The sequence below is a fragment of the Sminthopsis crassicaudata genome, chromosome 1, assembly GCF_048593235.1.
Source record: "Sminthopsis crassicaudata isolate SCR6 chromosome 1, ASM4859323v1, whole genome shotgun sequence".
Lineage (NCBI taxonomy): Eukaryota > Metazoa > Chordata > Mammalia > Dasyuromorphia > Dasyuridae > Sminthopsis > Sminthopsis crassicaudata.
Window position 1 is genome coordinate 63,475,421 of NC_133617.1, and position 13,193 is coordinate 63,488,613.

Genomic DNA, 13,193 nt, shown 5'->3' on the forward strand with positions numbered 1-13,193 from the left:
TAGGGCCCATGGATAAATAGATTAAACTATCACCAGCATAGAAATAATAATTGAATCTAGGGACCTGATGAAATCACCAACTTAAAGAGTACAGAGGGAGGAGATGGCCAAGGATATAGCCCTGTGGGGTATCTACAATTAGTGAAAGACCTGGATGAAGGCCCAGCAAAGGATACTGAGAAGGAGCAGCAAGAAGCTGGGAGGAAAATAAAAATGGAGTTATGTCACATAAACCTAGAGAGAGAAAAAGAAAAGAGTAATTAATAGTGTCAAAGGCTTTAGAGATATGAAGAAATATGAAAATTGAGAGAAAGCCATTACATTTGACAATTTTGAAGGAAGTTCTGAAGAAATCAATCTCACCTGTATTCTCAGTCTTTCACTTAAATCTGAGTCAGGAATTCCATATTACTCTCAGTAACAGATGAGGAAGTGATCTGGGAAAATGCCATCATACATACATTCCCCATGATAATATTGGTATCTCAAAATTTTAAGTCACTATCAGAAAATAATACAATGTTAGGAATAGCCAACTATTTCAGGTCTTACAAATAAGGGAATTAAGCAAGCTTGTGTCTATGTCAAGGTTTATGTGCCTTACATACAAAAGGAAATGGATAAAAGCATCTTATAATTAGAATGATAAAAACTACTGTCACCTTCCCCTCTCTTCAATTCATCCTACTCTGAATCATAAGAAAGGATACTTTTCGTGGCACTACTCTTCCTTTCTTCTGCCTGTTGTGTGCCTCAGTCTGTCTCTCATCATAAAGCTTCTATAATCATGGATCTCTGTACTCAACTTAAAGCATACATTTCTCTCCTTATGCCTAAGAGTCATTCACCAACAGATAGTTAAAAGATATGAACAGGTACTTGTTAAAGGAAGAAATCTAAACCATCATTACTAATATAAAAATGTTGTAAAATATTAGTAATTAAATAAATATAAAGTAAAGTGACTCCGAATTTTCATTTTATAGCTATTAGAGTGACAAACACAACAAAAGAAAGGAATGACAAATGTTGGATGGGCTGTTAATATAGGCATTATGGAAAGTAATTTGGAACTTTGCCTAGAAAGTTAGCAAAAGTGTACATATCTTTCACCTCAAAGAAAGAGGGAAAGTATTTAGATGTTTGTAGCAGTACTCTTTCATAATAGCCCAGAAATGAAAATTAAGGGACTGTCTTCTGCTGAGAAATGGTGAAGCAAATTTTAGTATATGCTTGTAATGGAATATTATTATGCCATAAAAAACTGGCGAAATAGACAATTTCAGAGGAAACTGGAAGACCTTTGTGAACTGAAACAAAGTGAGAACAAGAAGAACAATTTACATGATCACAATATGTTAAATAACTTTAAATGACCTTAGAACTCTGAAAAACACAATGAATGGAAATGAAATATTAACTCATCTCCTGACAGAGAAATGATAAGCTTAAAATGGGAGAAGAGACATATTTTGAAAAAAATATATAGCTAGTGTGGAAATTTGTTTGGTGTCCACCCAAAGTGCTTCCCTGGGCTTTTGGAATGTTCAAATCCTTTACAGCAGCTTCTGAAGCGTCAGATTCTATTTGAGAATGAGGAAGGAAGAGGGAGCTTTGTTATTAAAAACAAAGTTCTGTGATCCCTTGACTGCAGGTGTCAGCCCCTTTGCTCCGATTGAGAGAGAGAGAGAGAGAGAGAGAGAGAGAGAGAGAGAGAGAGAGAGAGAGAGAGAGAGAGAGAGAGAGAGAATGGGTAAATATACTTCGTATCAAATAGTAACTCTAGCACAAGGCTCCCTAGTAGGCTAGTATTTGGAGTCTGGGACTTGGATTGTCTGTTACTCAAGTTCCTTGGTTAATGACGGCGCTTTTTTCTACTTCTTATCTAACCTATTAGGAATGTAGTAACTATCCGTTCAAATCGGTCTAACAAGTAGCTGAGCTAAAACGAAATTTGACCCCATCCTAGATTATGGGGTTAGAACATTGCACCCATTGCAAAATATAGTTGATAGATTGGTTGGTTTTCAAGAACTCCTTTTGTCTCTGAGCAGGGGCGGGGGGAGGGGCGGGAGGAGGGGAGGTGCGGGGAGTGTGTGGATAGGAGAGAAAGGAGGGATATATTTGAAAATATGAGATAAGGAAAAAAATAATAATTTCTTTATTTTTCTTTCCTTTTCCTTTCTTCTTTCCTTCATTTTCCTCCTCCCTTCCTTCTTCACTCCTCTCTCCTTTCTTCCCTTTGTCCTTCTCTCCTTCCCTCCGTCCCTCCTTCTCTTCCTCCCTTTTTCTCTTGTTTCCTTCCTTCCTCCCTCCCTTCCTCTCTTTCGCTCTTTCTCTCTCTCTCTCTCTCTCTCTCTCTCTCTCTCTTCCTCTCTCTCTCTCTCTCTCTCTCTCTCTCTCTCTCTCTCTCTGTCTGTCTCTGTCTGTCTCTCTGTCTCTCTGTCTCTCTCTCTGTCTCTCTCTCTGTCTCTGTCTCTGTCTCTCTCTTCCTCTCTCTTCTCTCTTCTCTCTCTCTCTCTCTCTCTCTCTCTCTCTCTCTCTCTCTCTCTCTCTCTCTCTCTCTCTCTCTCTCTCTCTCTCTCTCTCTCTCTCTCTCTCTCTCTCTCTCTCTCTCTCTCTCTCTCTCTCTCTCTCTCTCTCTCTCTCTCTCCCTTCCTCCCTTCCTCCCTTCCCTCCTTTTAGTGCGTTGACAAAAGTGTCAACTGTTTCAATTTAGAGACTCTTAGGGATCGTGGATCTGCAGCAGGTGTGGTTCAAGCACAAAATGAAGAGAGCGTCTGGTGAAACCTGAGGAGGCAGGGAGGTGATCCTAGTAAAAACTGAAATGTCCTACTAGGGAATGCATTCACAGATTAGACCATCCCTAAAGGCAGACAAAAATTACAAGCCCTGGAACAGGAATCCCACATCTCCTGCAACGGAAAGTATGGATCACCCTTTCTAGAACGCCAGTATTAGTTACTGAATAATTTCAGGATTGGCTTATGTGATTCATTTTGCTGGTGAGTGGTAATGAAATCCGACAATCAACGAATAAGCTTTTAAGTCAGGGGTTCCTAACCTTTTTATTTTATTTTAATATCACAGATCCCTTTGAAAGTCAGGTGAAGTCTATGGATCCCTATTAAATTAGTGTTTTAAATACACAATATAAAATGCATTATTTTAGGAAGGAAACTATAAATGGAAATATGGTTGTTAATTAAAAAAAAAAAGTTCAGGAGCCCTAGGTAAAGAATTGTTCATTTAAATTTTTTTTTTAGATTGTTAATTTAAGTGCTCACTATGTGCTAGCACATTCTAAGAAAACAAAGTAAAGAACAAAAATACCTGTCCTCAGGGAATTTACATTCTTTTTTTTAAAATTAATTTTATAATTATAATTTTTGACAGTATATATGCATGAGTAATTTTTTTTTTTTACAACATTATCCCTTGTATTCATTTTTTCAAAAATTTCCCTTTCTCCTCTCTACTCCCTCCCCTAGATGATAGGCAATCCCATACATATTAAATGTGTTATAGAATAACCTAGATACAATATATATGTGTGTAAATCCAATTTTCTTGTTGCATAGTAAGAATTGGATTCTGAAGGTATAAGTAACCTGGGTAGAAAGACAGTAGTGCACACAGTTTACATTTAGGGAATTTACATTCTTAAGGAGAGACAACATATTATAGGAATGTGCTAGTAAATACTTGGCAGTAGTAGGCTCTCCCCCCCCCTTAGTGTGAACACATCTTAAGATTTATTTTACATTATTAGCATTAGAAACTAGAAATGTAAAACATAAACGTCAAATCAAGGAAACCTAGGAGGGAAAGACCCTGGTAACTGTGATGATTTAAGGAAGAATCTTATGGAAAAGGTGGCACCTGAAATGAATCTTGAAGGAAATTAACAATGTCTAAGTAGATAGAAAGGGAAAAAGAAGACAGGTTGTGAAAAGTTTCAAATGTCCAAATAGAGATGGTTTTTTATTTGATCCTAGAAGCAATAGGAGGCTATAAGAGTGTATTGATTGGGGCAGTTTGAAAAATGGTGGTTACACTGGATAATTAAGGAATCATTGGTGACTTTGGAAACTGCAGTTTCAGTGAGTAATGTGGTCAGAAGCTATGTGGAAAAGAGTTCAGGAAATTGAGAAGGGAAAGGGGAGGCAACAAATGAAGTTGCCTTTCTCAAACAGTTTGTCTAAGAACAGGAAGAAAGATTTTATTCCTTAGAGAAATCTTCAATTCTTTTTTGCAACTTTCACAGGGTATATACAAACTCTCCTGCACTCAATTCCATGATTTGTTTAGATTTCTTCTTTTGGGGAATAGTATTTATTAAAACTCTCCCATACCGAGGATTTGTTGGAGATCCTCTAACTGACCTAGTTTATTTTCCTTATACTGTAATCAGAAGGGGATGAAGATCTATATCCCCAAACAACAATGACCATTAACCATTTCCAGTAACCTTTGCTGGGTAATCCTTCCTATTATGCCCTCTAACACCAAAAAACTGTATGTGGTTTTATTCTCTCTTTTCTCTACTCTTTTTCTTGAGGACTTCATCAATTAACATTGGTTCAAATATCACCTCTTTGTAGACATATATCTATATCTATGTCTATATATCTGTGTGTGTGTGTATTTCTCCAGTCTCAGTCTTTCCCATTCTCCTGTCCCACTTCATCAATTGTTTCATGGATATTTCCAATTGAAATGTCCCTTAGGTATCACAAATTCAATATGTCCAAAACAGAACCTAACATTCCTCTTCCCTCTAACTCCATCCCCACATTTTTTCCTCGAAATATTAATATTTTGGCCAAGGGCACTACCATCCTTTCAACTACACAGGTTTGCAAATTCAGAATCAATCCCCATTCTTCACACTCTCTAATCCCATATATCTAACAAATTTCTGCTTCTACAGCATTTCTCTATTCATGTGGCCTCTCAAGACCTTGTTACTTTTCACCTGGCTATTACAATAATCTCTAATTGGTCTCTCATTTCAATTCTCCCCCTCTCCCCCCACTCAAGTCATATTAAATGGTTTGCTGAAGTGATTTCTACAAAGAGTACTAAATCACTCCACTATTGAATAAAATCCAGAGGAGCCTAGTGACCTCAAGTGTATTTCCAACTGAGCTCTCCTCTAAGGGAACTTCAGAACTCCAGACCAGGAGGTTACACTGAACTGAAAGGACTTCAGGGCCTTAGTGTAAAAATAAAATGCACTAAGGGAGATTTGTGTGTAATGATAATGAGTCTTTTGCAAGTTCTATTCATTGTTTACATGGTCCTCAGCATATTTGTATTATCTATAATTTCTAAGATGGAAATGTAAGCAATGTGTGCATTATTTTGAGTGAATGAAGCTGGGGTACCTATTGTGCAAGTTTAATGGAAAACTAGAAAAGAACTATATATAAACTATATTCAGAGATTTTCCAGAATAAACTCTGGTTGCCAATATTAAAAAGTAAACCCCGCCCCCCCCATTTTTTAACCCACCAAAAATAGTGATCTCTTTGACTAGTTTTAGAGATTAGACCTAGTGAATGTATCAGATTGGAGCCATCAGACTGTGATGGAGGCTCAAAATGTTATCTTTTAGAAGAAATATGCCAATCCAAAGTATGGTGCTATAGATTGAGATTTTTTTTTTCTTTTTCTTTTTTCTTTTTGCTGAGGCAATTGGGGTTAAGTGACTTGCCCAGGGTTACACGGCTAGAAAGTGTTAAGTGTCTGAACTTGGATTTGAACTCAGGTCCGAGTGACTTCAGGGTTGGTGCTCTGTCTACTGTCGCTAGCTGTCCCAGAATAAGATATTTCTTGACACTCCTTCCTCTGCTTGTGGGACAATCTTGAATTACGGGAGGCAAAGAAGATTTGCCTTCAAGAAGACAAGGGTCAATGTTGAAAAATTATTCTTGCATATGTTTTGAAAATAAGAAGCTTCTATAAAAAAGAAGAAATTGGGAAAGAACACAAGGGACTAAAAAATAAAGACAATTACCCCTTACTTTACATTACACTGGGGAAGGAGTATCCCTGATGTTTTGCTGAATTGCAGTAAACTTGTCTCTTTTCTACCTGGCTTGAAAAGAGCACTGTGCTTTTGACTGAGTTGTAGGAGTTAGGCGTAAGAACAATGACCATTCAGCTCATTTTTTAAAAATTAATTTTATAATTATAACATTTTTTGACAGTACATATGAATAGGTAATTTTTTACAACATTATTCCTTGTACTCCCTTCTGTTTCGAATTTTTCCCCTCCTTCCCTCCACCCCCTCCCCTAGATGGCAGGCATTCCCATATATATTAAATATGTTATAGTATATATCCTAGGTACAATATATATGTGCAGAACCAAATTTTGTTGTTGTTGTTGTTGTTGTTGTTGTTGTTGTTGTTGTTGTTGTTGTTGTTGCAAAGGAAGAATTGGATTCGGAAGGTAAAAATAACCTGGGGAGAAAAACAAAAAATGCTAACAGTTTCCACTCATTTCCCAGTGTTCCTTCTCTGGGAGTTCAGCTAATTTTTTTCAAGGCGGTAATATTTAGTAGTCGATATAACACAATTTCCCCTCCCATCAAGTCCGAAGCTCCGGACCCCAGATTACGAAATATCCCCTTCTGTCTCTAATTGCCATTAAGGTGCCTCTCTCTCCGCATAGACTTTTTCTCCTCTCTAATCTCCAAGATTTCCAAGACTCCTGTACATTAACAGCAGCTTCTGTTTCTCTTTTGTTGTGCCTTTGCACTTCCTGGAAGCAAGCCGAAAGAGACTATATATAGTTAAAAGCTTTTTTATTTTCAAGATGCATGCAATGGTAATTTTTAGCATTCATCCTCGCAAAACCTTATGTTCCACATTTTTCTCCCTCCCTTGCCTAGACAGCAAGCAATCCAATACAGGTTAAACGTATTCACTTCTATATATATTTCCACATCTATTGTGCTGCACAGGAAAAATCAGAAGAAAACGGGGAAAATTAGAGGGAAAAAAAAAAGCGAACAAATAACCAAAAAGGTGAAAAATACTATGTTGCAATCTGTAATCAGTTCCCATAGTCCTCTTTCTGGATGCAGATGGCTCTCTCCATTACATATCTTGGAACTGGCCTGAATCACCTCATCATTGAAAAGAGCCAAGTCTATCAGAATTGATCATCACATAATCTTGTTATTGTGTACAATGTTCTCTTGGTTCTACTCGCTTCACTTAGCAGCAGTTCATTTAAGTCTCTCCAGGCTTTTCTGAAATCATCCTGCTGATCGTTTCATACAGAATAATAATATTCCATTTTATTCATATACCATAACTTATTTGGCCATTCCCCACTTGATATGTGTATTTATGTGTGCAGTTCTGTATACATACAGAAATTTGTCTGCTTAAAGAAACTTGCCTCTATATCTTGTCTCGGTGGTGAAACTGAAATACCATGTAGCCTTGAGGGAAGTTGAGGATTGATGCACTGTTCTAACAGCATTCCAGATAATCCATTTAATTCTAAATTTTCCTTAGGTCCGGGAGACAAAGAACAGCCTCCCTTTCAACTCGTTTTTCTTCTTGCTTTCTTTAAGGATCCTCTCCGAAGATTTTTTGGATCCTACCAGTGGTTAAAGCTGCTCTATCCTAAAACTTGGTTGGTTCAGCATTGCAACTCCATCCCTCTTATCAGCTGAAACACTTTTTAATTGAAAGCCCTTGAAAACTCAGTGTCTCCTAGCAAGTAGCATGAAATCTGTGCCTAATGAAATGCTTGTTGAGTCGAATTATCGAATCTGATCCCTCATCCCTTACCGGTGTCAGCAGGCTCTGGTCCTTAAACACTTTCCTGGACCATCTCCGTTGTCATCTACCCTAGTCCACTCTACGAGGTTTGGGTTTGAGGAAGAATCTTTTAATCCCAGTCAGCCATCTGAAGCTTTCCCTGTACACCTTCGAATGGGTCCCACCAAACAGGCAGCAGGAGACTGACTGTGCTACGCCTCCACTTCGAAGCTTTCTGCTCGGCGGATCTGATTTCCTCTTGCTTTTCTCCAATCTCTTCTTTCAAGAATTCCGGAACCTAAACTGCTGTAGGGCTTCCTAGCGAGACTGAGTTAGTGAGTGTTCACTCGGCTGCAGTAGATGCCGGTACATCTTGTTTGCATAAGGAGCCTGAAGCCGCTCCCAAGCTATGTGCAGGCTCAATTTCCAGTGTGATTAGAGCACATTGTTGCGTTTTTGTCCCTTTGCGGCCATCCCCAAGAGCTCTTTCTTCGGGGTTTTCGGAATGGTTAAGTCCCTTCTAAGAACCTTAGAAGCACCAAGTCCTACGGGAAGTGTTGGGAAGGGAAGAGAGAGGGAGAGACTTTAGCTGTTAGGGAAGGGTTTCTGTGATTCTGTTGACTGTAGGTGTCTGGTCCTTGGGCGAGTGGAAATGGTATTTTCTTGCCTGTGCTTGTGATTCTGTAAGTCCCTGTTGTTCCGGGCTAAAATTCCAGTTCTTGGAGGACAAGGATTGTTTGAGTTTGTGATTTAAATGGGGAGCATCTAACCTATATAATATAGTTTTAATTGAGGAGTGTTTGTCTAGCTAGATGAATGGATGGAAGAAAGGATATATCTGAAAAGACTTAAGAGAAAGAACTTACTCTTTGAGAAAAATTAAAAAGAACATTTTTTTTTTTTAAATTACGTACAATAGAAAGGTTGGGAATCACTCTCGCAGCTCTCCCTGGTGGTCTAGTGGCTAGGATTCGGCGCTTTCACCGCCGCGGCCCGGGTTCGATTCCCGGTCAGGGAATGTGCTTTTGTATTTTTCAACTCTTTTCATTAAATATTGACCTCAGGGCATTAAATCCCCTAAACTAATACCCCGACCTAAAACAAAACGTAATATTTCACCCTAATTATGTATTGAGATTCTTATACATATTGTCAAACACACGTAATTTACTAATTGATTTTCCATCCCCCTTAAAATTTTCTCTCAAGTGATCGAACCATCCTGGAGAGCAATTTGGATGGAACTAAACCCAAAACTATATCCCTTTAATCCAGCAGTGTTTCTACTGGGCTTACATCCCAAAGAGATCTTAAAGGAGGGAATAGGCCCCACATAAGCAAAAATGTTTGTGGCAGCCCTTTTTGTAGTGACTAGAAACTGGAAATTGGATGCCCATCAGTTGGAGAATGACTGAATAAATTATGGTATATAAATGTTATGGAATATTATTGTTCTATGAGAAACAATCAGCAGGATGATTTCAGAGAGACCTGGCGAAACTTACAGGAACTGATGCTAAGTGAAGTGAACAGAACCAGGAGATCATTGATCATTGTAACACGGCAACAAGATTATACAATGTTGGACGTGGCACTTTTCAACAATGAAATGATCCTGGCCAGTTCCAGTGATCTTGTGGTGAAGAAAGTCATCTACAGCCAGAGAGAGGACTAGGGGAACTAACTGAATGTAAATCACAACATAGCATTTTCCACTCTTTTTGTTGTTTGCTTGCAATTTTTTTCTCATTTTTCTTTTTTCTTTGATTTTTCTTGTGCAGCAAGATAATTGCATAAATATGTATGGATATATTGGATTTAACATTGTTTTGTCATGTTTAACATATTTTGGATTACTTGCCATCTAGGGGAGGGAGTGGGGAAAAAGGGGAGGGATTATAACACAAGGTTTTGCAGGGCTAATATTGAAAAATTTTCCATGCATATGTTTGGAAAATTAGAAAGCTTTAATAAAAATTTTCTCACAATACTTAACTCTGTTGGTAGGGGAAAAAAGAAGATTATATTGGAAAATGAATGCAGCAAAGGCAGATTGAGGGTGGATAAAGAACGAACGATAAGGATTATTTTTTCTTATTTTCCCTCCTCCTCTTTTTTTCCTTCCAAGAATGAAGGAATTTTCCCCTCCCCTACCTCCGGATCCCTCATTCCTCTTAGCATCTTCCATAATGCTCACAGCATCCAAGGAAACTGGGAAGGAAGGATGGGAAGATAGCAGGGGAGAAAACCAAGATGCCACAGGAGAGCATACTTTACCTGATCTTCCCATTTATTTGCCAAAAAATGGGGAAGGGGAGAGAAGCACAAAGTGGATTCTTCACAAAACCATAGCGAAAAACAGAACTATCATTTACTGTCATCCAAGGGAAGTGTCTTTAAGAGATAAGGGAAAATAGAACAGACTGGAGTCTTTATTCAAGAAAAGCATTTCAGGGAGGATTGAGACATTTCAGTCCACAGACAAATGTGTAAATGATTTCGGAGAAGGATACTTTGGGTGGTTAGAGATCTATATCACCAGTAAATGTTGGAACAAAATAAGGTCAGTTTCCAAGGAAACCTGCATTTCCTTGGGTTGGGAGGCTAAATGTGAAGTCTTCAAGTAGGTGGACCCTAAAGGTAGAGGATAATGACAGAGAAAAAAAAAATGCCTCTAACTAGGAATCCCAAATGCTATTTTTCCCATGGAAGTTCTTCATTACCATCCTAGAATGCTGTTGTTGGGATTGTTTCTAGGATTCGTTTGTATGATAGAAAACTCAGGGTTTGTATAGGAGTGGGAGGGCAAATCAGCAATCAAAATATTTTAAAGTCAGGGATTCAAACTTTTTTTTTTCTTCCTGTTACAGATTGTTTTGGGAACCTGTGGAAGTCTAGACCTCCTTCTCAAATTAAGGTTTTTAAATGCTTAAAATAATGCACATAGGCATAGGGAGGGAAAAATTATAGTGACAGTTTTCAGCTGTTAAATTTCAGAGGACCCAGGTTGACTTTTTGATTTACCTGTGTAATAAAGTATCAGACACTGTGCTAAATTCAAAGATAAAAAGAGTTTACATTCTAAAGTGTTAGGATTACTAAGTGAGAACTGAGCAGACAACCTCAGTTCTCACTTAGTAATCCTAACACTAAAGGAGGCAATCTATATCTATATCCATATCCATATCTAAATCTATACATAGATTGCCTCTTTTAGTCATATATATACATATACATATGTATATGTATATGCATATATATGACTAAAAGAGGCAATCTATATATATGTATATGTATGAAAGATTTAGACAAGTCCACTGCAAAGTAACTACAAAGGAGAAACCACTGAAAATTGGGCTCTGGACACTGATGAGAGACAAGGAAAGACCTCATATACAAGGTAACATTTGAAATGAGTCTTGAAGAAAAGCAGTGATTTCAGCAAGTGGAAGAAGAGTGGGTGAAGACTCTAAACATAGGGGAAAAAACCAGGGCATAGACATGATAGAGAAGAACATGGAATACGCTGGAGAAGAGCAACCAAACTGCCATTTTTTTTTTTTTTTAAGAACTAGGAAAAAATAATAACAAAATCCATCTGGAAGAACAAAAGATTAAGAATATCAAGGGAATTAATTAAAAAAAATACAAAAGATGGTGACTTAGCAGTACCAGACCTAAAACTATATTATAAAGCAGCAATCATTAAAACCATTTGGTACTGGCTAAGAAATAGAGTCGTGGATCAGTGGAATAGATTAGATATACATGAGGCAATAATCAATAACTATAGTAATTTAGTATTTAATAAAACCCCAAACTTCAGTTTCTGGCATAAGAACTCATTATTTGAAAAAAAATTGTTGGGAAAACTGGAAAACTTGGCATATATCTACATCTCACACTCTATACTAAAATAAGGTCAAAATGTGCATATGTTTTGGGCATAAAAGGTGATATCTTAAGCAAATTAGGAGATTAAGGGATAATTTACTTATTAGATTTTTGGAGGAGGGAGGAATTTATGACTAAAGAAGAACTAGAGAACATTGCAAAGTACAAAATGGACAACTTCGATTACATTAAATTTAAAAGTTTTTGCACAAATAAAAACAACAGAAACAAGATTAAAAGAAAAGTGCAAAGCTGGGGAATTTTTTTTTTTTAATATAACTAATGTTTCTGATAAAGGTCTTATTTCTAAAATATATAATGAACTGTGTCACATTTAAAAGAATACAGGTCATTCCCCAATTAATAAATGCTCAAAGGATATGAACAAATAATTTTCAGATGATGAAATTAAAGCCATCGACAGTCATATTTTTAAAAATGCTCTAAGTCACTATTGAATAGAAAAATTCAAATTAAAACAACTCTCAGGTACCATCTCATATCTCTCATACTGACTTAAATAACAGGAAAAGATAATAATAAATGTTGGAGGGGATATGGGAAAACTAGGACACTAATGCGTTGTTGGTGGAGTTGTGAACTAATCCAACCGTTCTGGAGAGCAATTTGGAACTATGCCCAAAGGGCTATAAAACTGTGCATATTCTTTGACCCAGCAGTATCATTCCTGGTTCTATATCCCAAGGAAATCACAAAAGACCTACAATGTGCAAAAACGTTTGTAACGGCTCTTTTTGTGGTAGCAAAGAATTGTAAAATGAATAAATGCCCATGAATTGGAGTATGGCTGAATAAGTTGTGATATATTAAGGTGATGGAATATTATTGTTCTATTAAAAATGATTAATTATGAAAGACTTGGTTCTTCTCAGTGGTTCAGTGACCCAAGGCAATCCCAATAGACTTTGGATAGAAAATGCCATTTGTATCCAGAAAAAAAAAAAAAAAAAAAAAAAAAAACTATGGAGATTAAATGTAAATCAACACATGTTATGTTCACTCCTTTCCCCCCCCCCCCCATGGTATTTTCCTTTTGTTCTGATTTTTCTCTCCTAACATGATTCTTAAAGTAATATGTATTTTAAATTAATTAATTAGTTAATTATTTTAAAGAGAGGAGCTATTGTGCGAACAGTTTCAAGCGCCCAGAAGATCATAAATGTAATAAGGAACTATTATAGTTTATTGATTAGGGAGATGATAAAAGGTAATGATATGATCAGATCTAGGATTTAGGGGGAAAAAAATCACTTTGATGACTGTAGAAGATGGATTAAAACAGGGAGAGATTTGAAGGAGGAAGGCCACTGAGAAAGCTAATGGGGTAGATCAGTCACAAAGAGATAGATAGGGGAGATAGCTATTTAGAACTAAAGAAGTTAATCTGAGAGATCGAAAGAATAAGGTTTTGCAATTGATTGACTATATGGGATGAGTTTGAGTGAGAACTGGAGAATGATACTTTGGTGCTCTCAGCGAGAAAGAGAAAGT

At 37.1% G+C, this 13,193-nt stretch overlaps 1 non-coding gene across 1 annotated transcript; it reads left to right on the top strand.

Annotated features, from left to right (window-relative positions):
• Positions 1-8,733: 8,733 nt before the first annotated feature.
• Positions 8,734-8,805, top strand: TRNAE-UUC (transfer RNA glutamic acid (anticodon UUC)). The gene has a single exon. It is a non-coding gene; the product is annotated as a tRNA-Glu (tRNA).
• Positions 8,806-13,193: the final 4,388 nt, after the last annotated feature.